This window comes from Periplaneta americana, chromosome 7, assembly GCF_040183065.1.
Source record: "Periplaneta americana isolate PAMFEO1 chromosome 7, P.americana_PAMFEO1_priV1, whole genome shotgun sequence".
NCBI classification, from domain to species: Eukaryota; Metazoa; Arthropoda; class Insecta; order Blattodea; family Blattidae; genus Periplaneta; species Periplaneta americana.
Window position 1 is genome coordinate 79,376,632 of NC_091123.1, and position 23,091 is coordinate 79,399,722.

General features: G+C 35.2%; 1 protein-coding gene and 1 long non-coding RNA gene across 2 annotated transcripts in view; both read right to left on the reverse strand.

The window, feature by feature from the left end:
- Nucleotides 1-23,091, reverse strand: part of LOC138703217 (POU domain protein 2-like) — a 2,136,291-nt gene that overhangs the window by 1,904,580 nt on the left and 208,620 nt on the right. The gene's annotated exons all lie outside the window — the stretch shown is intronic.
- On the reverse strand, nt 2,209-6,773 carry LOC138703216 (uncharacterized). Its single transcript, XR_011333003.1, has 4 exons — nt 6,641-6,773; nt 6,454-6,558; nt 6,028-6,374; nt 2,209-5,952 (listed from the first exon to the last, which is right to left on the reverse strand). It is a non-coding gene; the product is annotated as an uncharacterized lncRNA (long non-coding RNA).

Below are 23,091 nucleotides of genomic sequence, written 5' to 3' on the forward strand. Positions count from 1 at the left end.
GTGAAACATGTGCATGAACGTATGCAGCACCAGGAAGCACAATGGGATGTAAAATTACGGAAATATGATGAAGATCGTGCATTATTTGCCATTGCTGAAAAAGTGACTGAAGCAAAAAGTTGAAGAAAGAAATTTATGAAATGACAAACAAGTTCAAAGGTGTTACATTTTTTCATATTGCTTCAACTCCAAAACATGATAATACAAATGTATATAAATTATCCAGTGGACTAAATTACTTTGAAATTCCTATGAATGGTGTAGTAACTGTTACTACAACACCAGCTGATATAATCGTGAAATTAAATGATAAACTATTCAAAAATGGAACGTCTGTTTCCAAACGTGATAAGTTATCGTTTCATATGTCTGGTCGCAAGCAGCAGTTAAATGCAACTATAGAACTTGTGTATAAAATAGTGAATGTAGCATGAATATTCACCATTGCATTGCAAGATGTCAGCTGCTACAGCATCTCGAGACAAACTGAAAAGAAATATCATAAAACATTCTCAAGCTGTAAAACGCAAATTCATAGCCTTGAAGCAGGGACAATTGAGCTCTCAGCATGCACTCGGTGAAGCGTTCCAGCCAATTACCACACCTCTACATATGCTAATAAATGAAATGCAGAATACGAAGAAATATGCAGATGATGGAGGAAAGAAGGTAGATTACATCAAAAAGGATATGAAAGAAGAGGAGGAAGAGGAGGAGGAGGAAGATAATGATGAGAAACACAACCCCATTGTTAGCATGCATATACACAATCTCTCAAAACGAACAAAACATAAAGCATATGATAAGGTATATGGTGTTCAGTTTAGTAATAACAAATTGGTGATTGGAAACACGCCCATTAAATTTGACAAAGATCGTGTAATTGTGAACAATATACGATACAAGGGAACCTCTGGTTTATATAATTTACTGTTTCTCAACAACCCACCGGATGGTAGTTATGATGATCAAGACATATATAAATACAAAGATATTTTAATTTCCACTAACGCACATCGTGTTGATTATGATCCGAAACAGAAGCTAAGGAGAGCAAATACCAAGAAGTATTACGATATTATTGTTCCATTGTTTCAGAAGCGTGGTGGAAGTTGGAAAGTTTCTCTACCAAATCATAAAATAGAATATAAGCATTGGGATGATCCGAATGAATTAGTTGAACGCCTTGACCTTCTCATGTCATCACGCTACGCTGGAAATACCGGTGTGGATAACGAAATCTATGCTATAGAAGAGGAATTGCGTGAAGGTGGATACATAGAATGAGCAAACAGGGGATTGCACAAGAACTTCATAAACCAGCTCGGAAAAATTTTCAAAGACGTCATGTCATCACTAAAGGTTTATTTGACCTTTTTCAAAGCGATCTCATTGAACTCATTCCCTATGCTAAGCAAAATAAAGGATTTAAATATATACTGGTAGTAATAGATGTGTATTCCAAATATGCTTGGGCGAAAGAACTAAAAAATAAAACCGGTAAAGAAGTGACAACTGCCATGCACTCATTGCTAAGCGGAATGGCAAAGGCTCCGAAAAATTTGCAAACAGACTGGGGAAAAGAGTACTACAATAAACATTTTAAATTGCTAATGGAAAATTACAACATCAATTACTACTCGGTGTTTTCTACAACAAAAGCATGTATTGCCGAGAGATTCATCAGGACACTCAAGTCACACATGTTTCGAGAGTTTACGGCGCGTGGATCTTACAGATGGTTGGAACTACTGCCACAGCTGATTGAGAAGTACAATGCCACCGTACATTCAACTACAAAGATGAAACCCATGGATGTTACTAACAATCAACTCCTTCATACAGTGTACGAGCAACAACCAGTGCGACGAGGAAGACAAAAGTTTCGAGTGGGTGATTTAGTGAGAATATCAAAGTACAAGAAGCTGTTTACCAAGGGCTACCTACCATCGTGGAGTACTGAAATATTCGAAGTGAAAAAAGTGCAACAGACTCAGCCAACGACTTACATACTTCATGATCTAGAAGGTGCACCCATTTTAGGAGCGTTCTACACCGAGGAACTTCAAAAGACAAACTTTCCAGATGTTTATTTGGTTGAAAAAATTTTGAGGAGGAAGGCTGGGAAGGTGTATGTGAAGTGGTATGGGTTTCCTAACTCAAAGAACAGTTGGATTGATGAGGGTGATGTATTGAAATAAAAACAAGTTTCTGCACAAGCACTGTAAATTTATTATGAGTTAATAAAACGTATATAAAATACAATATTCTTATTATTTAAACACACTCTTGCACACGTCTTCTTTTACATGGAGGTTCATCATATCCATGTGGCACTGTATTAACACCATCTTGTAATATTACTCTTTTGTCGTCAAAAGAATTTAAAGTCACTTTATTTACACACATTGTAAACACATTATGAAAATATGATCTAATAGAATTGTTTCTTGAGTAAGTAGGAATACCAGATTCACGACATGATGCATAATCTGCAAACGTGATTTCATTCCTAATTACACTTTTCTTAATACCCTTCAGCTTTTTTATTTCAAAATCGGAACACTTCAAGGCGTACACTTTAGCCTTCAAACCTACAAACTCATCAATATGTGAATTTGGAATTTCATCCTTGAACTTCCCAAGCACACCTTTATTCTGTAGTGAATATAAAATATGATTTGGTGAATACACACTAGTATCCAAATGATCCCGTACATTTTGCAGATCGTGGTACAAATCATCTGTTTCAGCAAGATATATAAAACTGTCTGTGTCCATGTAACACAACTTAAATTTGTCACCAAACTGTTCTTTCATAATGCGATGGTGAAAATTGTACATGTGCACTTTTGAAAGTTCTAAAATACACATACCTACATACAATGCTTTATCAAACAAAATTTGAGTTTGTCTTAAATGAATACCCACCAGGTTTTCAGCATAAATTACTCGGTCAAGAAAGTATGGTTTTGAAATGAGTTTTTTCAGTTTCTCATCATTTGAAACTAATCTGAAATGTGTTCTTTTTCGAACATTTTCCATTGTCTTTCCAAATACTGCATTATTCATAAGTTTGAAAAAATCTTTTTCAAAATCATTGTTTGCATTTCTACGCATTTCAGTATTCAAATCAATGTATTGTCTTAACCAATGTGATTGCTTGAATTTTATAGCACGATGTATTTTCACAATTTGCAAGCCATGATCCACTGCCTGTTGCAAAAGTTTGTAGTGTGTCACATAGTTTTGTTTGGAATGCAGTGTTGTCAACAATTTTTTATGCTTTCCACCTGGCGGTTTTGCAAATTCCGCACAAAATGGTAACTCTTTATGTTTTTCAAACAGATGATTTGGATACTCTATATCCACCTCTAGAACATAACCTATTTCACTATCATCATTTACTGCTTGAAGATCAAAATGATGTATTTCCTCATCTGTTAGCCATGCAAATCCCCCGTATGGTAATTTTTGAGACATGGCGAATCCATACAAATTATTCGCATCCACGTAGTAAATTGCAGAAGGGGGTTTAGAATCATCGAAATGCTCGCTTTTAGGATCGTTCGCAACTGCATGACGAGTCACACATTGACAGATTCCACCACGTATTCCTTGTTCGAAAAGTAATAGCATAGTCATATCCTTAATCAATTGCAATTCAACACCTGTTAATTTCAACATTGCTGAATAGGCAAGTCCTGGCACTGTATAGTAATACATACAATCTAAATCATATGCTTTGAGACACATCTCGCGAAAATTTTCAAACACATCCGTTAAGATGAGAGTGTCGGATTTTAAGTATAAATCTGAATACTCCCCCAGCGTCTGAATATTGAATGTCTCCCAAACAGATTTTGCATGATTATAGTCCTCTTCGGTGATATGCTCATTAGTTAATTTGCTGAAAAAGTTCTTCTTCGGTGGTAGACAGTTGTCCTCTAGTCTATCTGACGTTGTTAAATAGTCATAGGGAAAAACACCCTTACGACAAACAAGATCAAATTTATCATTGAAGTTTTTTTTCGTTTCCGAAAACTTATCTTTGGGTAAGTTGTCTGCTAATTGTGCTAAACTGGATGGCATAAACCGAAAAGAATCAAGAAATCTCATTTGCATATAACGCTTTCTTCTGTGCATGCAAGGAACATTTTTAACAAAACTAATGTACTTTTCCTGCGTGTTTGGTAAAACTTGAATGAGGTTGTCATCATAACCCAATTCCTTCACAATAAAATGTCCATCATAAGATGACAAATTATGCAGTACAATTGGAATAAAGTGCTGATGCTGATACCTCAAATTACACTCATTGTGAGCAGCACCGCGAAATTTCCCCGTCAAATGATCATGATCACGAACTTTATAATTATCGCCTATAAAATCACCCTTTTTACAAATGTGACATATATTTGCTTTCAAGTATGCATCATTTTCTTCACTGGTTAGTGGAATCATTTCTTTAATATCCTGAAATAGTATTTGTTCAATTTTTTTCGTCTCCATCACCATGTCTTGTACGAAATGGTTTGCTGCATCACGCCCTCTGTACAATTTCATGTCTGTGTACGTATCCTGACTATCCTTAAGAACATAGCAATAACTAAACGGTGTATGTTTTTGATATTGCACCGTATAACTAGAGTCTGGATTCCCATGACAATTCTCAATGGGCTCTAGTAGACACTCAAAATCCGCATAAATAACAAATCTCACCTTCTGTGAAAACTCGGGATGATCAAAAGACAGGTAATCTTTATACGGAAATACTGATCTAACAGCACTAAATTGCGAACATACGCTCTCGTGATCCTTCAATCGTTCTGCACATGACCTAACCTCATTATGTCGAAAATATGCAAAACACCGTTTACAAACAGCAATTTGACTACCAACAGCAGCTGTCAGTTGAGGCCGTACGAGTGCGCTGAAATTTGTTATGCAACAGTAATGTGATGTGATTTCATTACTAATGTATAACAAATCCCTATGATCTGGTAATTCCTTTTCACACATTCTAAGAGGAAATACATCATCATTCTCATCAAGTGCAAACACATTTATTGAAATATCATTGTGTTTTTCAAATTTTGCAATGTCATTAATTCCCACGGGGAAGTCAATGCACCAATCATATTTACATTCTAAATCTGGTCTATTCTCATAGCTCAACATAAGGTCCTTGTCTCTATCGAGAAATTTCGATAGTATACAATACTTAAAACAATAGATATCACTGTTGGCAATGTTTACTAAAGATTTTGAATTTTTGTACCTGCGAGGAAGTTCTATATATGCACTTCCGCCCATCAATGGTGTATATTTATTTACTCGCAATTCTAATTTATGTAATTTGACATAAAATAAACCCGAACCTTTCGTACTACATTCTTCAAACTCTTTCAGAATCTTTTCCTTTTGTTTGTTGATAAATTCCCTGATATCCGAATACTGATATAACACATCATTTTTACTTTTAAAATTATGAAATATTGTCTCGTTGTGAACACTGGCAAACATACATTCAACAAATATGTTAAATTTTAAAGCAGAATACTCGCTTAAATGTCTCTTTAAAATGTCTTGCATTTCATTCGTGACACATTCTAAAATATCTTTCAATTCATTCTCATGATTTGTCAGATTTAGAGCAATATAAGTCTTCAAACGATTTTTGAAAGCTCTATCCGATAACGCAAACACAGATCCAGAACATACTTGACTGGATGTTGACGCCACCATTGGGACAGCATCCGTTCCAGAGGTCGGTTGTGGAACCATCCCAGATATTGCTGTTGGGATAGCAACCGCTCCCGAGAATGGTGACGTAACCATCTCGGATGCAGGGGTAGATGGTGGCATAACATCAACCCGTGCGGTGTTCATCACAGGTGCAGCGTTTTCATCTCTATTCACTTTCTCATAAGCCCCTTTGACATCTGTAACCTGATATACAATTAATCATTAATATTGCCATAAGTATTAAACAAACTTAGTATGTGTTTATATTTATATACTTACCATATTATGGTTTTTCACATGCTGGACCATATGTCTTTCGAGATTGACAACTGTGCCACATAGTTTGCACTTGAACCTGGATATGTTGTGATATTCTTTTTTGTGTCGCGCTAAACTGTCTTTGGATGAATAGTCTTTTGAACAAATATCGCATTTGTACCCTATCGCACTATGTTTGTTCTTCACATGTGCTGTTAATCTCCATTTATGTGGAAATGTTTTGTCACAAATGTTGCATTTGTTCTCCATTTTTTTCTTCTCTATGCGGTCAATTGTTGAATAATCCCTTCCACATCCGTCGCCTCATTCAGTATTTCACGTTTCCTCTTCTCTCCTCTTTTACTTTTCTGCTGAAAATAATAATGTAAGTTAGTCACACATACATACTACATTATTTGATGAAAGAATAACAAAAAATACACTCACCGCTTTGTGGTTAGGGCATGTTTCAATACAATTCTCCCGCCAAAATCTATTTTTCCTGTTGGTTTTTTTCTCCTCATCAACGACCACTTTCACAATTTCAGGTTTCTGTTAAACAAAACAATAACAAATATAATCATTGTGCATCACAAATACAGTTGTACTTCATATAAAAAAGAAATACACTTACTGGTTTATAGTTGGGGCATGTGTCTTCACATCTCTCCCGATGAAATCTTTTTCTTGCCGCTTTCACAACCACATCCACACTTTCTGGTTTCTGCACAAAAACAAAATAAGAAATATAACCATTATGTCTATCATATTAGAATTAGTAAAAGAAATAACCACACTGTACTCACCTCTTTGTAAGTGAGGCAGCTAGGATCGCACAGTTCCCGCCAGACGCGTAAATGTGACTCGCAAGGATCGCTGCACTCAATCAGGTGCTCGCCATTACCTAAGCAGGTATTGCTGTGGTAGGTATCCTCATGTGTTGAAATTGAATTTAAAAAAAGAATTTCCGTATTACCACATGGTAACACTAATGAGTAATCAGTATGTAACTGATTCTCTCCATGTATTATTCTCTTGACCTCCGTATATATTTTGTTAGAGTTGTTTATATAGTACTTGCGAACGATTTGGTGCGGTTCATCCAACCATTCATCTCTCATACCAGTTGGGTATGAATATGTTACCTCAAATGGCACTTTGAAATGTTCTTCTTTTGTTATTAGTGGAATGTTCTTCAAAGCGTTACTGTCCATGACTCCTCATCACGCCCTAATACTTCCGCTTTTATACCAGTGACATGAAGCAAAAAACTCTTTCACAACTGAACTTTCTCCTTCAACCGGCTGGGCTGCGGAAGGTCAGCCGGTGTACGCCGAAAACACGACACGTGTCGAGGTGTTGTTCACCTTGTCTTGTGTCACATGTCGAGGTCAACACGTTACGCTTCCACTTTCACATTTGGTTCAAGGTGAATTACAAACAACGGACCTCAACACATGTCGAGAGGTTTGCCTTGGATCTTATGTAACACACCTTTCACTTTCACATGGAACCAAAACTCCTCCCTCTCACAGCTCCACTCCATTTCAACATTCTCTCCATGCTCATTCGTCAATCGCTTTCCCACACCACTCGCTTGCAAATCCCCATTCACCAATCACAAAACAGCTCCCCTTATCCCTCCTTTGACCACGCCCCCTTTCCCCTATCCCTCTTTTGGTCACACCCCGTTTCCCCTATCCCTCATTTGGTTACGCCCCGTTTCCCCTATCCCTCATTTGGCCACGCCCCCTCCGGCCCTCCATACCCTCCGACCCTTGACGTCAGCTTCATTTCCTTACTACTTACATATAAAGACAAAATGTGATTTGACATTGACAGCATTTTATCGAGCTACTGCCATTCACAAAGTCATCATTGTATAATTTGTTTATAGCTATGAGGATCATTTCATAAGTCATGACATCTACGTTATATCTTCAGAATAACCGAAAATGTGGTTAGTTCAGTATATACGTTTGAAAATCTGTTGTACACTGTAAGGGATGCCACCGCCAGATTTGTGTCTGTGTGCATTGGTGGCTAGTTGACAGTACACGCAAAAGTTAGTATGCTAGAGGCTATACTCCAAGATGGATGTATGTAAAATTGAACAGCGGTCATTCATGAAAATTGCAGTTCTTTGTGACAGAAATGCTTGTCAGTGTCATTCTGAACTAGGAGATGCATTAAGTGATAGTGCATTGGAACATCCTCCCTTACTTTCCTGATCTCAGTTCATGCGACTTTGATCTCATTTCGCAATTGAAGAAGCCGCTGCGTGGGAAGAGGTTTTCAAACAGGGAGGGCATGTTAACAGTTGATACGTCTTGTCAATGTTACATTAGGTGTATTTTCTACACTCAGAAAACATGTAGTCAATGATATTGGGACGAAACTGAATAGTTGGAATACAAAATAGGAGAAAATGTAGCAAACAAGATGAAAAAAATACTGCATAAACATTATGGATAATTAGCTCTATATAAAATTTGTGACAATTTCAAATGAAGAAATTTATTAATCATGATACAGATTTTGAGATAGATAATGCTTGTATAAAATATTTCGAATATGTCCTCATTGTTTCTGCAGAAGTGGAACGAAGTTTTTCTAGATATATAAGGCTTGTTTTCTAGCAACATGTAATCATTCTCCTTTGAAAATGTGAAAATGTGGTTTGTTATTCACTGCAACAATACATGAAATGAAAAATTATTTAAAACAAAAACGTAATACACCATCATACGAGAGTGAAATAAAAAGGATGATACTTATGAATGTTATATTAGGTGTATTTTCTATAGACAGAAAATAAAATATCTTTAAAATAGTGCAATTTTTCTTTTACAAATAAAATAATGTCTTAAAATTATTTTTAGCAGATAGTTGTGTTTCGAAGTCAAAGGAGTGGCTTTCAACCACCCAAATGCTGAGGACTAACCGTGATGATAAGCATGAGTTCAAACGAACGAAAGACACTGCGTTAACTCACCCCAACTCAAAGTCAGAGGCGCACGAAGGGCAATGGTAGTATAACGGCATATAATTTCTCAGGCCTAATGATAACGTAGGCTATACCATCTTCCTGGTGCTTATTATTATTTTTTATGAATTAGGTGATACACCCCTACATCGTTATCCTGAAGTTTGTGGAGGATGCTGAATACAATGTGTATGGAAAGATGGAATACTAGGAGCTGCTTAATAGCTGCGATAAGAAATTGTATACTCAGGAATTTTAGTCATTCTGCCAATGATGAGTAACACTGTCTACGCATTTATTAAATAGCAAATGTTTATGATGATGAGCGTTGAAAATCGCTCGGCATATTTGTTCGTCAGAGAAGCCGATACAGTAAATCGCCAAGTCATTCTTCTCTAGCAAAACCACAGACCTTCTTTTTATTAAATGAAGAATGTTCCATGAGTAATGATAATTATTATTCTACAAAGACCGTCTGCAGTCAAGCAAGCGGGGATGAGGTTACGACGAACGCGAATACAGCGCCGCGTGTTGGTATAGTGTTGCACTACTACGATACAGAGCAGAGGAGAGAACATAATTGTTGTCTCGAAATGATGTCACGATAAATCACAGTTGCTGACACGGAGATGCCGTGTGGGTTGCATGCTAAGTAGGGGAAGCGGTCAGGCGGCTTCTTACAAAGAAAAATCTTTCTTCTCCCTCTCACTTTCATCCCAGTATGATATTCTCTCACGATCTGTTCTTATTCCGCTTCCATTCGCGGCGAATAACCCCCTTCTCTCCTCTTTTGTCTTGCGTCTTTAGTTCTCATTTAAAATTATTAGACTACTCCCTTTCCGTTATCGCTTGTCCTCAGCAGCCCGGCCAGTTCCGCTACGGGCCATTCAGTCAATCAGTTTTCACGAGAATTTAATCAACCTCGTGATTATGGTCGTCGCTGAAGCTTTTTTTCTCCCTGAAGGAGAGCATTTTTATTAGAGACCGTCAAAATATTACAATTATTTTAGCAAAACAGGAAAATTATAAATAAATATTTCAATGTTAAAATATCTTCTATAGTGATCTCAGACGTCTAGTGACACTTTTATTATGACTATTTCGTGAATGAAATAAAAATGTAAATAATATATCCCTAAACTTCGCTCACAAAATGTTAATAATTGTACAATGTGATCGAAAAATCTCTCCGCAGTGCTTGTGTAGCCGAGAATCCACCTGTCAGAGAATTCAAGTGTATTTGATAGAGAATTCAAGTGGCAGCACTGACCGCTAAGCATATGATGGACTGGGGATGTGAGGTTGTCTAACCGGAATGAATGGGGGAGTGCCAACTTTCTGCAGGTTGTATTCTAGGGTTACTAGAACTAATAGAGCTGCGGAGGGACTTTTCGATCGCACTGTATATTCACTACTAATTCCACAATTTGCGACATTTGGCCGACATCTACAACTGACCACTAGGATCCAGAATACAAAGCAGAGGTTAACTTAAAAATTAAATACAGTATGATTTGCGGAGCGACTAAAAACAATGATAAATTTAAAAATAAAATACAATTTGATTTCGGAGAAATATGAGATGAAAGTTCAATGAAGAATAATGAAAAAAAGTAAATAATATTACGTAGTGTTATAAAAGTGATTCTGTAAAATGGATAATTAATCTCTCAATATCATTAGACAAATTTTGTTAATGTCCTCATTAGAAAATTTAAGAGAAAGAAGAATGGTTTTGGTTAACTTAAATGAAATTCCCCTAACGTCAAAAAGAAGTCCTTTCACTTCCCATGTAGGCCCTATTAATATTCATTTTGTATCTCTCACTGAAGTGAGGAATACATGAATTGTAAATAGACTTAACCCATTCAGACATTGTGAAGTTGAAATAGATGAATTATTGATTACTGCAATAAAGAAATTGGATGTTATTCAGTAATGCCAATTGAGAAAAGCAAAATACAGGTTTAACAATTTTAATTGCATGTACAGGTAGGTACTGCGCTTCTCTCTTTGTTATAACAGAAATACATTTTCATTATCTGCAGAAATCATAATTTAATTCTAACATTTTATAATATAATTACAAAATAATAACCTGATTAATACATTAATTAAATGAACAATTGTTATGAAGGAGTGTCATTTTCTTTAGATAGCTACAATGGACATGGAATTAGAAGATGAAGATATAGATGTGGTAGTAGCAGTGAAGGAAGTGGGGAAAAAACCAGAGGCGGTATGCTACCCCAAGATTTTTCCCTGGCATACCTCGATTTAGAAAGACGTAATTTTATCCTCCCTTCCTTTACAACATTCACGTACATGATATATAAAATAAATTGTTTCATTTTATCAGTAACACGAGTCCTTGAAGCTTACGCAACACATTTTCTTCATAAAATAATTTCAATTTACTTAAGTTATTTGCTACATTATTTTGCAATGTCCATTGATACTTATCATTTAAAATAATTTTAAATCTTCGAAGTGCGAATACTTGCAATAGTACTTATGTAACCCTATTTAAATAATAGATAAGTAACGATATTTTAAAAGAATAAGATCTGATGACATAGTCACTAAATTCGCAACAATGGTCACCACAAGGTACAGATCACAGCCTTCTATATTATGCTACAGTTGTTAAGCGTTCCAGGTGTTGACTTATCAAATAAATGTGTCTAAATACGCGTTGAATACAGTTCCAGAAGGCTATGGTTTAGATCTAAGAAGTAAACAGATAGCACTCTTTGCTGTGAAAGAATGTATAAACAATTTTTACGGATCACATTTTTTCAGTGACGGTATGTCATTTTTCACTAACGGTGTGTTTTCTGGCCATAGAGACTAGTGGCGGTATTCCATACCGTCGCATACCGTCTCACTTCCCTCACTGGGCAGTAAGATTTCGCACTTTATTTAGTACAATGGATTCATGCTCATCGATTTACGGGGGAACAATTGGCGACACCGACTAAACAAAAGAACGACCATGCGATAAATTGATAGCGATAAATCTAGCTGCAAAAATTATCGCGATGTTTGATTGTGATTGGTTGGAATTCAAACTTTCACTACACTTCATTGGTCGAAATGGAATCACGTCATATAAACGAAATAATCATTCTAAACCATTTGGAGTAGTTTGAATTTTGAATTCATTTTATGTGTATTCCAATAAGTCATATAATGATAATACAGGCTCCGCCAGGTCGAGTCAAGATCGCGAGAGGGCATACAGATCTGCTTACGGCTTCCACTGCGGGCAGTACAGTTGTACGCTGTAGTCTATCAGTGGTGGAACCTATCGAGGTCGCTTGGGGGCACCGGTGCACTGCATTTTGCACCAGGAATATTTATGTGCTAAAAACATGAACCTTAGCAATGTAATGGATGTTGTTGTGCGAACAATTAATTTCATAAGGTCTAAAGGACTTAATCACATGGAGTTCAGGGCACTACTTGATGATATTAACAGTGAGTAGGGGGATTTACTCTTCCACACCGAGGTAAGGTGGTTAAGTCGAGGAAAAGTTCTGGAACGTTTTCTCCCACTTAGGAATGAAATTGCGTTATTTATGGATGTACATGGGAAACTTGTTAGAAGCCTTGAAAGAATATATTAAGAATAATACAACAATTGTGCGAAGACTTCGAACGTAGATATCAGGAAATTAAAGAACTTGAATAACAATTTCAGATATTTACAACACCCTTTTCAGTGAGTGTCCTGGATATTCCTGCTGAACCACAATTAGAAATACTTGATTTAGAAAGCGATATTGAGCTAAAGGATAAGTATCAAAACAGAAAAGTATTAACCATTTCTATACTTGTTTTCCACGAGAAAGGTTTCCTAAACTGCAAAATCTTGCTGCAAGAACGTTGTGCATGTTCGGGACAACCTACGTATGCGAAACATTGTTTTCTTTAATGAAGTTTACAAAGTCACGTCACAGAAGCCAACTAAATGATGAACACTGAAAGCATGTTTGCGATTGGCTGGTACTAAAACAAAAGCTCCACGATTTGAAAAGCTGCTTACTAAGAAAAAACTGCAAAAATCGCCACGGATCTCTGATATATAAGAAAAAGTACTAATATTACAGAATTGTATTTCAATAATAACGTTTTTACTGTTGCTTTATTTTGTTAATTGAATTGTATAGCAATGAGAAGGAGACAAACAGTGTACAGTTTTATTTCGTAGTATTTTAATCTGTATAAAAGTATATATTTTGTTTTGTTTCATTATTGTGCAAACATGCAAAAATTTGAAATAACTACTGAAGCTTTCCTGGCGACGTGATAATTCGAAATTTTCTCGGGCTTCCAGCCAGGTCATAAGTTGGTGATCCACCGACGTTTCGAGGATGTTCATCTTCCTCATCTTCAGGGTTAAATGATATCTGATCAGATATCATTTAACCCTGAAGATGAGGAAGATGAACATCCTCGAAACGTCGGTGGATCACCAACTTATGACCTGGCTGGAAGCCCGAGAAAATTTCGAATTATGCAAAAATTTATTTCGTATATAGTTAACTGTACCAAATTATGTAGAGTAGTGTTTTGAGTATAGTGCAATTAACAGTGAAAGTGTACTTCAATTAAAAACTGAAGTTAATTTATATTCTTATCACAAATTTGCTTCACATACAGTACAAGTTCTTAGCTCCGCCACTGTGGAAGCAGCTTCCCTTGCCCGCAGCCGTACGTCAGGGCTTGAGGGTTTGTACGCACGCCCGAGAGTGTAGTCACTTGACGCCCCCTGTGATAATACGAAAATGTGAAGTCTTGATTATTCAGTCTTTGACTTATTTATTGTAGCAAAACATCAAAAAGGTTATTTTTGCTAATACATATTAGTGAACGTTTCCGCCATTATTATGGGCATCTTTCTTTCTTATCTAAATTTACCCAATCATTTCCAGTTTCTCATTAGTTATTTCATTTCTTTTATTTTTAACTAGAAACAGAAAGAAACCTATTTGTTTTTGTAAATTCAGATTCTTATTATTCATTAGTTTTTTAATTGCAATTTCTTTGACCATTAATAAGAATTTTTCCTTTGTGAATTTTTGACGAATTTCTTTAGTAAAATGACACTAAAGGAGTATATGAATATCATCTCTATTTTCGCTTAAAGGGCATATTTCTTTCTTTTAGTTCTTAATCTTCAAATCCCTAGTCTGAACCAAGCTAGTCCAAATCTTTCTTTCATTTTCATGTTATCTATATATTCACTCCGTCCCCATACGGTTTTATAATCTTTGAAAAATATTATAGGTCGTATTTCATTAATACTACTAAAGTCATTTTGTCTTGTTATATTCCTACATCTTGATTTAATTAAATTTAAAATAGCAGTGCTATTTCCAGTTGCCAAATTATCCCATAACCAACCTACAGTAGTCCAATATTATTTTTTATTTTTTCGATGGCTTTACTTGTAGTATTTGCTATTTGATTAATTAAATATGTTTTTATAAACGCATTTTGATTATCTCGAACTTTTTAAATTAAATATTTATGCAGTGTATTAAGTTCGACCTATGTCGTTCTTGATCGGTTATGTAACGACCCTGTATAAATTGTGTGGTAATCTAGCGTCGACAGAGTTTGTGATGGTGAGATGGTATTCTTGTGACTCAAGTCCAATGATTCTCCACAGGATTACCTGGCATTCGCTCTACTTGCGGGAAACCACGGATAACCCAGCCAGGTAATTAGTTCAAACGGGATTCAAACTAATCCCCGAACTCAATTTCAGAACAAGTGTCCTTTCGCTAATCCTTAGCCTACGCCGATACCTAATTTCGCTCTCTTTACCGTCCTTGATGAAGCTAATAGACAGAAAGTCTGCATCTATGAGACCGTGCCTCAAATATTTATCACGCTTAACACCGTGAAAGATTCGAATCATATTTGACTCAACTTCATGGAGAAGATTTTTATAATAATGACATATTTATAGAACAATAAAAGGTATATTAATAATGCCAACAGAAGCCAACATTAGTTTCTGTCTAGATCATATAGGATATACTCATATTGCTCGGCCTTATAGGCTTTGATGATAACTTTTGTCAGGTTTACTATGCTGCCATCTAATTTGTTACGTCATAACTCCCATTTGAATTGCATTAGCGACTGTACTGCCATCTCGTGTTCGTTTACGCGGACGGGTGGCGATCCTGGAGGTTGTTCTCTTCAAAGTGCTGCCGAATTTAGGGATGAGCTATCTGTTATACAATATGATCTAGGGTTTCTGTCAAATTGTTCAATGCGGCGATGAAAAGATTACGGTAATTGTGATGATATATTAAATTCTACATTCCTGTAATAACTTTTCCTTGCTACATCTTGTACGATAAGGGACATTCTTCCGAAGCTGTCACAGACTGAAATAAGAAAAAAAACTCTCGTATCGCCCAGTATCTTCGCCTAAATATTGTTTTGAAATATTAAGCATATTGTGAATTATTTTGTATTGTTTCGAGTTATGAAGAAAATTGCATTAGAGATCGTTAGCAATGGTTTTGAGATAAAGAATTACTATTTTTTATGTATTCCGGAGTACTCAGTATTACCGCTTTCCTTGAAATAAAAATCTGGCGTCAATAGTAGATTATACTTCCTTTAATAAATTAATTCTTACACATAAATGTGAAAATACGAACAGAATTGTATGCTGCTTATTCGACGGACGGTCGAATAAATACAATTATTTCGAATTAATATTTTTACACTTCAAAGTGAAAAGTTCGCAGAAACCTAATTCACAAAGAATTAAAATGAGCCTTGTACATAGAATAGTTCAGAGGCAAAGTGTGTACAAAACTACACGCAAAAAAAAGACTATCTATGTCGGAAGTACGTCACAGTTTCTTACAATTTTTATTAATTCATGTTCAGCGATCTAACTCGCATAGGAGAGTTTCTTTCTTTAGTTTAACCTTCGCTTTTAGGTTCGTTTATATGACCCACGCCACACGGGCCTTACAGGGCCGCGACCTGTCGGGAGAGGAATTAATCTATTGAATCACACACATACTTTTTTGACCGCACAAGGACATAGAGAGCCTCCCCGGATGAGGGATCAGCTCAATGCCAGGGCCACCTCCGATACAACACAAACATTTAAGACATTACACAGCATTCACTCACACATACGAAATGATTAAGGGAAGAATCACCGTCCATGGCCGGACTTTCAAGGGGTACAATCCCGGCATTTGCCTGGAAATAACTGAGGAAACCATGAAAAACCAAATTTAGGATTGCCCGCCCCTGGGATAGAACATCGGACCTCTCGAATGCAAGGCCTGCCCTCTACCAAGCCGCTAGCTCGCTCGGTACATAAGAGTGTTACGACTACTAATTCTATATTAATTAAAATCAAAGTTTTCTTTTCCTTCGAATACGCTTAAGGCCAATGCATTTTGTAAAGGAATGATAAAATATTTAGCATAATTTTCTTGGGCGGTCCCGTCTAGTAGACCGACACATAACTGTTAATCTGCAAAACTACTAGACAGCTGTTTCTCATTCCAGTAATTCCTTGCTCTGTAAACAGATGGCTCTGTGAGTTAATGTTTTGATTAAGATTATAGATGTCTCTATAAGATGTCGTCTCAATAGATTTCAGAGGACTGTGGACAAGCGAAACAGAGAGTATGAGGAAGAGCTTCATAAGCGAATATGCTGCACTGTATCAAGCACTTGATAGCGGGCTGGTCCTCGAAATAAGAAGAAAATGTTAAGTGCAGTGGACTGAAAACGTATAAGCAAAATTTCCTGTCTTGTTAATTTATTATGCTGTAGTTTCATCCATTGGCAGGCCGTAAAAGAACTTTAAGTAAAGGCTTCAACCTGTTGTATAGATATGTTTCGTGCTGCTTCGCTTGCTGGAACGGATACTCAAACAATCGCTACATAAATTGTCGCCCAGTTATTCATTAGTTTTGCTCAGAGCTGTTTAGACTGGGCATCTGCCGATCCCCTTCATCTCCATTAATTAATTATCATACTTGCTTTAATTTCATATCCAATTTCTTTTCATCGTATATTCTATTCTCTTTAATTTATGTTCCCCCGAGTAAAGACTCTCTCTTTCTCTCTCTCATCCTCTCTCTCTCATTTCTCTCACAACGCCGCATGTCTATCTTTCTCTCTCCCTCACGCGAGAGACGTGCGGCATATAAGAGAATTTCAATGAAGTAAAAAAAAAAACGCAACTGATTTGCAAACTTGAAATTTTCTTTTATATTTGCCGAACGACATAAATATATTAAGTAAAAGACGAAATGGATATTATTCATGTCGCGTACACAAAAGAACATAATGGGACTTATTTACATCTAGATACACGAAAAAAAGTCATGTGAAATAGCACGTACTTTCTCATTAAGGATTTTATATAGGCTAGTAACTTTAAACGTTTAATGTATTTTAAGTATAATTCCTACAAATAAACTGCTTATAAACATTTTTATTCCCAATCCTTCCTCTTTTTTAGGATAAGGATTTCGTCTCAGATATTAAAATTTATGTAACTCATTTATACAAATAGAGAATAATGCGGTTGTAGACTAATTTGGTATGATTAGCAATATAGTGGAGTTAACGTAAGAGTAGATCCTTAAAATAATAATATGGCCATCATTTCAATGTTGCCAACTATTACCAGATATAACCAGAGCAAATAAAATCACACTGAAGTAATATTTATTTATGTGATTTAATTTATTTGTGTATATGATTGAATATTAAAATATATTTTGTCTGGTAACTTTAAATTCATTGGTTTGACTACTGAACACTTTATGATTAATGAGACCTAGCCTAAAAATGTATTTTGTTCACCACATAAAAAGATTAGTACATTGATGTCAACGAGAGCGCAAACGTACCTCACAGCCCGTATACGCTGTTCAGACCACATAGGGCACGTAGGTACAAATCACAGGTGAACATAAGGGTTGTACAGTACACATTCACTTGCTGTAGCTTAGCTCGCTTACCTTCATCATTAGATTCTTACTATGAGCCTAGATCATATATACCCAGATTGCTCGACCTTCTAGGCTTTGACGGTAACAACTTTTGTCAGGTTTACTATGATGCCATCTAGTTGTTACATAACGAGTCACGTCATAACTCCCATTTGAATAGCATTAGCGAACGTACTGCCATCTCGTGTTCGTTTACGGCGGACGGGTGGTGATCCTGGCAGTTGTTCTCTTCAAAGTGCTACCGATTTTAACATAGGGATGAGCTATCTGTTATATATATATATATCTACGCTTTGAGCTACTGAGCACACAAGCATTTGGTTTCACGAGATAACGAATGACCTATAATACAGGTAAAGATGGGATAAGTTTCATGATAATAATTATAAATATAATGGTAATTGTAATAATGTCAGTAAAAAGAATAATAATAATAATAATAATAATAAATTATTATTATTATTATTATTATTAAATTTTATATATATTTAAAAAGGAATCAATTGCAATAGTCTAATGTGGGTACATGACATTTCAAAATACTTCAGCTATCCTTTTATCATTGAACATATTTGAATCCCTGTCTAGGGTAACAAACTTCTATTTAGTTCTACTCCAATTCATTTAGTTGAAATTATTTTCATGGCAATACTAAAATGTTAATTGGGTTATTTCACGACGCTCTATCAACTGATGTGGTTATCTAGCGTCTAAATGATATGAAGTTGATAATGCCGGCGAAATGATTTCAGGGTCCAGCTCCGAAATTTACCCAGCATTTTTTGTTTTATACTTTTGAATTCTACTCACTTTGCTTACTAGCTAAATAAAAAATAATTAAATGAAAAATATATAAATAAATTAATTAAAAATAAATAAATAAATAAATAAATAATAAATTAAAAATAAATAAATAAGTAAATAAATAAATTAATTAATTAATTAATTAAAATAAATAAATAAACAAAAATAAATAAATAAATAAATAATAAATAAATAAATAAAAAATAAAAATAAATAAAAAATACACAAATAAAGAATAAAAAAATTAAAAATAAATAATAAATAAAATTAAAAATAAATACTAAATAAATAAAAATAAATAATAAATAAATAAATAAATTTTGCTCTTAATGGGTGGAGGGAAAACCCTGAAAAAAAAACTAAACCAGGTCACCTGTCCTAACCAGGATTTAAACCCGGACCCACTCGTTTCACGGTCAGGCATACTAACCGTTACTCTAGAGCGGTGAACACAGTAGTATAATAAATGTACGGTTGTTTTAATCTTTTAACAAAAGAATCCCTGCCACCCATTCTGAATATCGTAATAGGATTGTCTGCAATCGAAATGTCTGAAGAATAAGAAGTCAAATCACGAAAGATTAATTCAAAGAGACTAATTTACTTAAATTCAATATAAACTCTGCAGGTTTGCACGTTGTTATTTTTTTCACGGCTGGAAGACATTAATTTGGAAGAATGAACAATTTGAATAAAAATTTACTGTCCTCTTTATAAGCCTAGGTAATGTATTCCGCGCTATGTAGTCCAGAGCCTCTCCTTCTAGAGGCACAAGACTGTTCCCAGTCTACAATATTGGCTACACCCAAACAGTCTGCATAAGCTAAGCAGGCTATATAAGACATAGGTTAATTGGGAGGAGATGGCTGCGGGGGCCAATGTAAAGCGATATAACAGCAGAGACAACCAATCAAAAGCGTTATTAGTAATTACACGTGTCTCACATGTCCAGTAATTAGAAGCAAGAGTGATCATCATTTATCAGATGCGTTTCATACCGGGGGCGACTGCAGGACCTATCAGGTAGTACCAGCTTCATGCAAGAGTGTCGTATAGATACCGATTGATTTCACATTTTTAACACTTTTGTCCATTTTACTCTCTTTTTTTTTTCTTTTCCTTCCCCTATATTTGAATTATAATTCTCATTCCCATTATTTCTTCTATATCTGCCTTTTTTCCCCACTTATTTCATGACTTTCTCCATCTACATACTTTCACATCTCCATTCATTCGCCTTCTCTTCCCATGTAGTATTCAGTTTATATTTTTCTTTAATTTATATTCACTCCTTTATTGTTATATCTGTCTTTTTGTTATTTTCTCTTTGAGATCATTTACAATGCATAAAAATGTATTGGTTCTCCTAATCACCATTACGTTATCTTACCAGAGAACGCCTCACTAAGGAGAAGAAAAGATATTGCATGAAGCTAAGACGTATAAGAAGCATCTTGTCCTAAAGAAGTGTAGTAACAAACCAAATTGTGTGATCCTAAGACAGGTCAGAAACATCTTATCTTAAAGATTCGTAGTAATAAACAAAATTGTGTGATCTTAAAACGGACTACAAGCATCTTAAAGATTCATTTTAACAAACCATTTTATGTGATCTTTAGACGTTTCAGCTTATCTTAAAGACTTTTAATAATAATAAGCCATATTGTGCGATCTTAAGACGGATCAGAAGCATCTTATCTTAAAGATTCAAAATAATAAACCATTTTGTGCGATCCTAAGACGGATCAGAAGCATTTTATTGTTGATCAACTGTCCAAAGAAAGGTCTGGACCCCACAATTGACACCAACAAAGCATCACTTATGAGGCAACTAAGAATATTAAAGATCAATAGTAACAAACCACATTGTGTGATCCTAACACGGATCAGCTTATCTTAAAATTCAAAATAAACTATATTGTGCGATCCTAAGACGGATCAGAAGAATTTTATTATTGACCAGCTGCCGAAAGAAAGGTCTGGACCCCACAATTGACACCGACAAAGCATCACTTATGAGGCGACTACGAATATTAAAGATTAATAGTAATAAGCTATATTGTGTCATCCTAAGACAGATAAGACGTATCTTATCTTAAAGATTCACTGTAACAAACCATAATGTGTGATTCTAAGACGCATCAGAAGCATCTCATCCTAAAGATTTGTTTATTATTGTAGGTTATTTTACGACGTTTTATCAACATCTCAAGTTATTTAGCGTCTGAATGAGATGGTGATAATGCCGGTGAAATGAGTCTGGGGTCCAGCACCGAAAGTTACCCAGCATTTGCTCATATTGGGTTGAGGGAAAACCCCGGAAAAACCTCAACCAGGTAACTTGCCCCGACCGGAAATCGAACCCGGGCCATCTGGTTTCGCGGCCAGACGCGCTAGCCGTTTCTCCACAGGTATGGACTCATACTAAAGATTCATAATAAAATCCATATTGTGTGATAGCAGCTTACCTTAAAGATTCATAATAATAATAATAATAATAATAATAATAATAATAATAATAATAATAATAATAAGCCATATTATGTGATCCTAAGACGGATCAGAAGCACCGTATCCTTAAGATTCTTAATAATAAACCAAATTCTGTTATTCTAGGACGAATCAGCAGAATCTTATCTTCAATATTCATATTAAACCATACTGTGTGTTTAATAGCGGATCAGAAGCACCTTATCCTTAAAATTCATAATAAACCAAATTCTGCGATCCTAAGACGGTTCAGGAGCAACTCACCTTAAAGACTCATAATAACTAAGACCATACTAAGACGAATCAGAAGAGTCTTACACGAAAGATTAATATTAAACCTTATTGTGTGATTCTAAGATGGAGCAGGAGAATCTTATCTTAAAGATTCATAATGAGAAATCATACTGTATGATCCTCGGACGGATCACAAACATCTTATCAAAAAGATTCATAACATGGAACCATATTGTGCTATCCTAAGACGAGTTAGAAGCATCTTTTATGAAATATTATAGTAGCATACTATACTACCTGCTCCTAAATAGGTTGATGGTGACCATGAAAGATTAGTATTACTACTATTATTATTATTATTATTATTATTATTATTATTATTATTATTATTATTATTATTATTATATAGTATATTATTATTACCGTTACTATGATGCCTATTTTTACAGTTTAATCCGTTTGGCTCTGGATAATATTAATTTATTATTTTAAAGCTATTACGATAGTAAGAAAAATTTCTTGCTCCTTACATTATGATTAAAAGATGAGAATTTCCATATATGACAATCAACAATGCATAATCTAAAATTACAAATGAAAATCGTAGATGATTAAAATGGCCACTACAAATCAACAGCGGGCACAATGTGTTCTTTGGAATGCTAAATTTGAGAGTGTTGAAAGAGTTCAAAGGAAATTTTGACGTGAGTATTGTTCTCCTAATGTACCTAAATACGATTCCATAATGTTGTGGTATCGAACATTAGCACAAACAGATTCTGTGTTAAATAAACATGCAGGAAGTCGCAGGGGAAACCCAGTACGAGAAACACCTCTCTCTTGGCTTGATCTCCAAACTCCCCAGATCTAACCTCTCTTGACTTCTTCGTGTAGGGTTCTGTTAAAGACATTGTCTATTCACAGAAGCCCAGGAACATTGATGATCTGCGAGTAAAAATTACTCAAGCTTTTCAACAAATCACCCCTCTTATGTTACAACGGTCATGGACTGAATTGCATCACCATTATGAGTTGTGTAGGGTGCGCAATGGGGGTCATGTTGAGTTCTGAGAAATCTCTCATCTTTCAGTGTTGTATGTATAAAGTTTCAACAAATAATGTTCAGTAGTAAATGTTTTATGTGTTTTTATTTTGTCCATACCCAAACGGATCACCCTGTATTATTATTATTATTATATTATTATATTATTATTATCATTATTATTATTATTATACATGAAGCACATTATTAAGGAATGGAGATTGAAATCACACGGAAGAATACCAATAAGTCGTTTGTCCCAAATAGATACTTTATTATTTGCTGATGATATTGTGTTTATAGTAACTTCAGAAGATAATTTACAACGTTTGGTTTACAACTTTAATCAAATGGCAGAAAGTTTCAATATGGAAATTTAAACTTACAAATCTAAAGTGATTGCTTTTTTAGGAAATGAACCAGTCCGTAGCAAAATTTGCATCAATAAAATAAGATCATTGAACAAGTTAAAAATTTTAGTTATCTCGGTTACCAAATTTCATATGAAG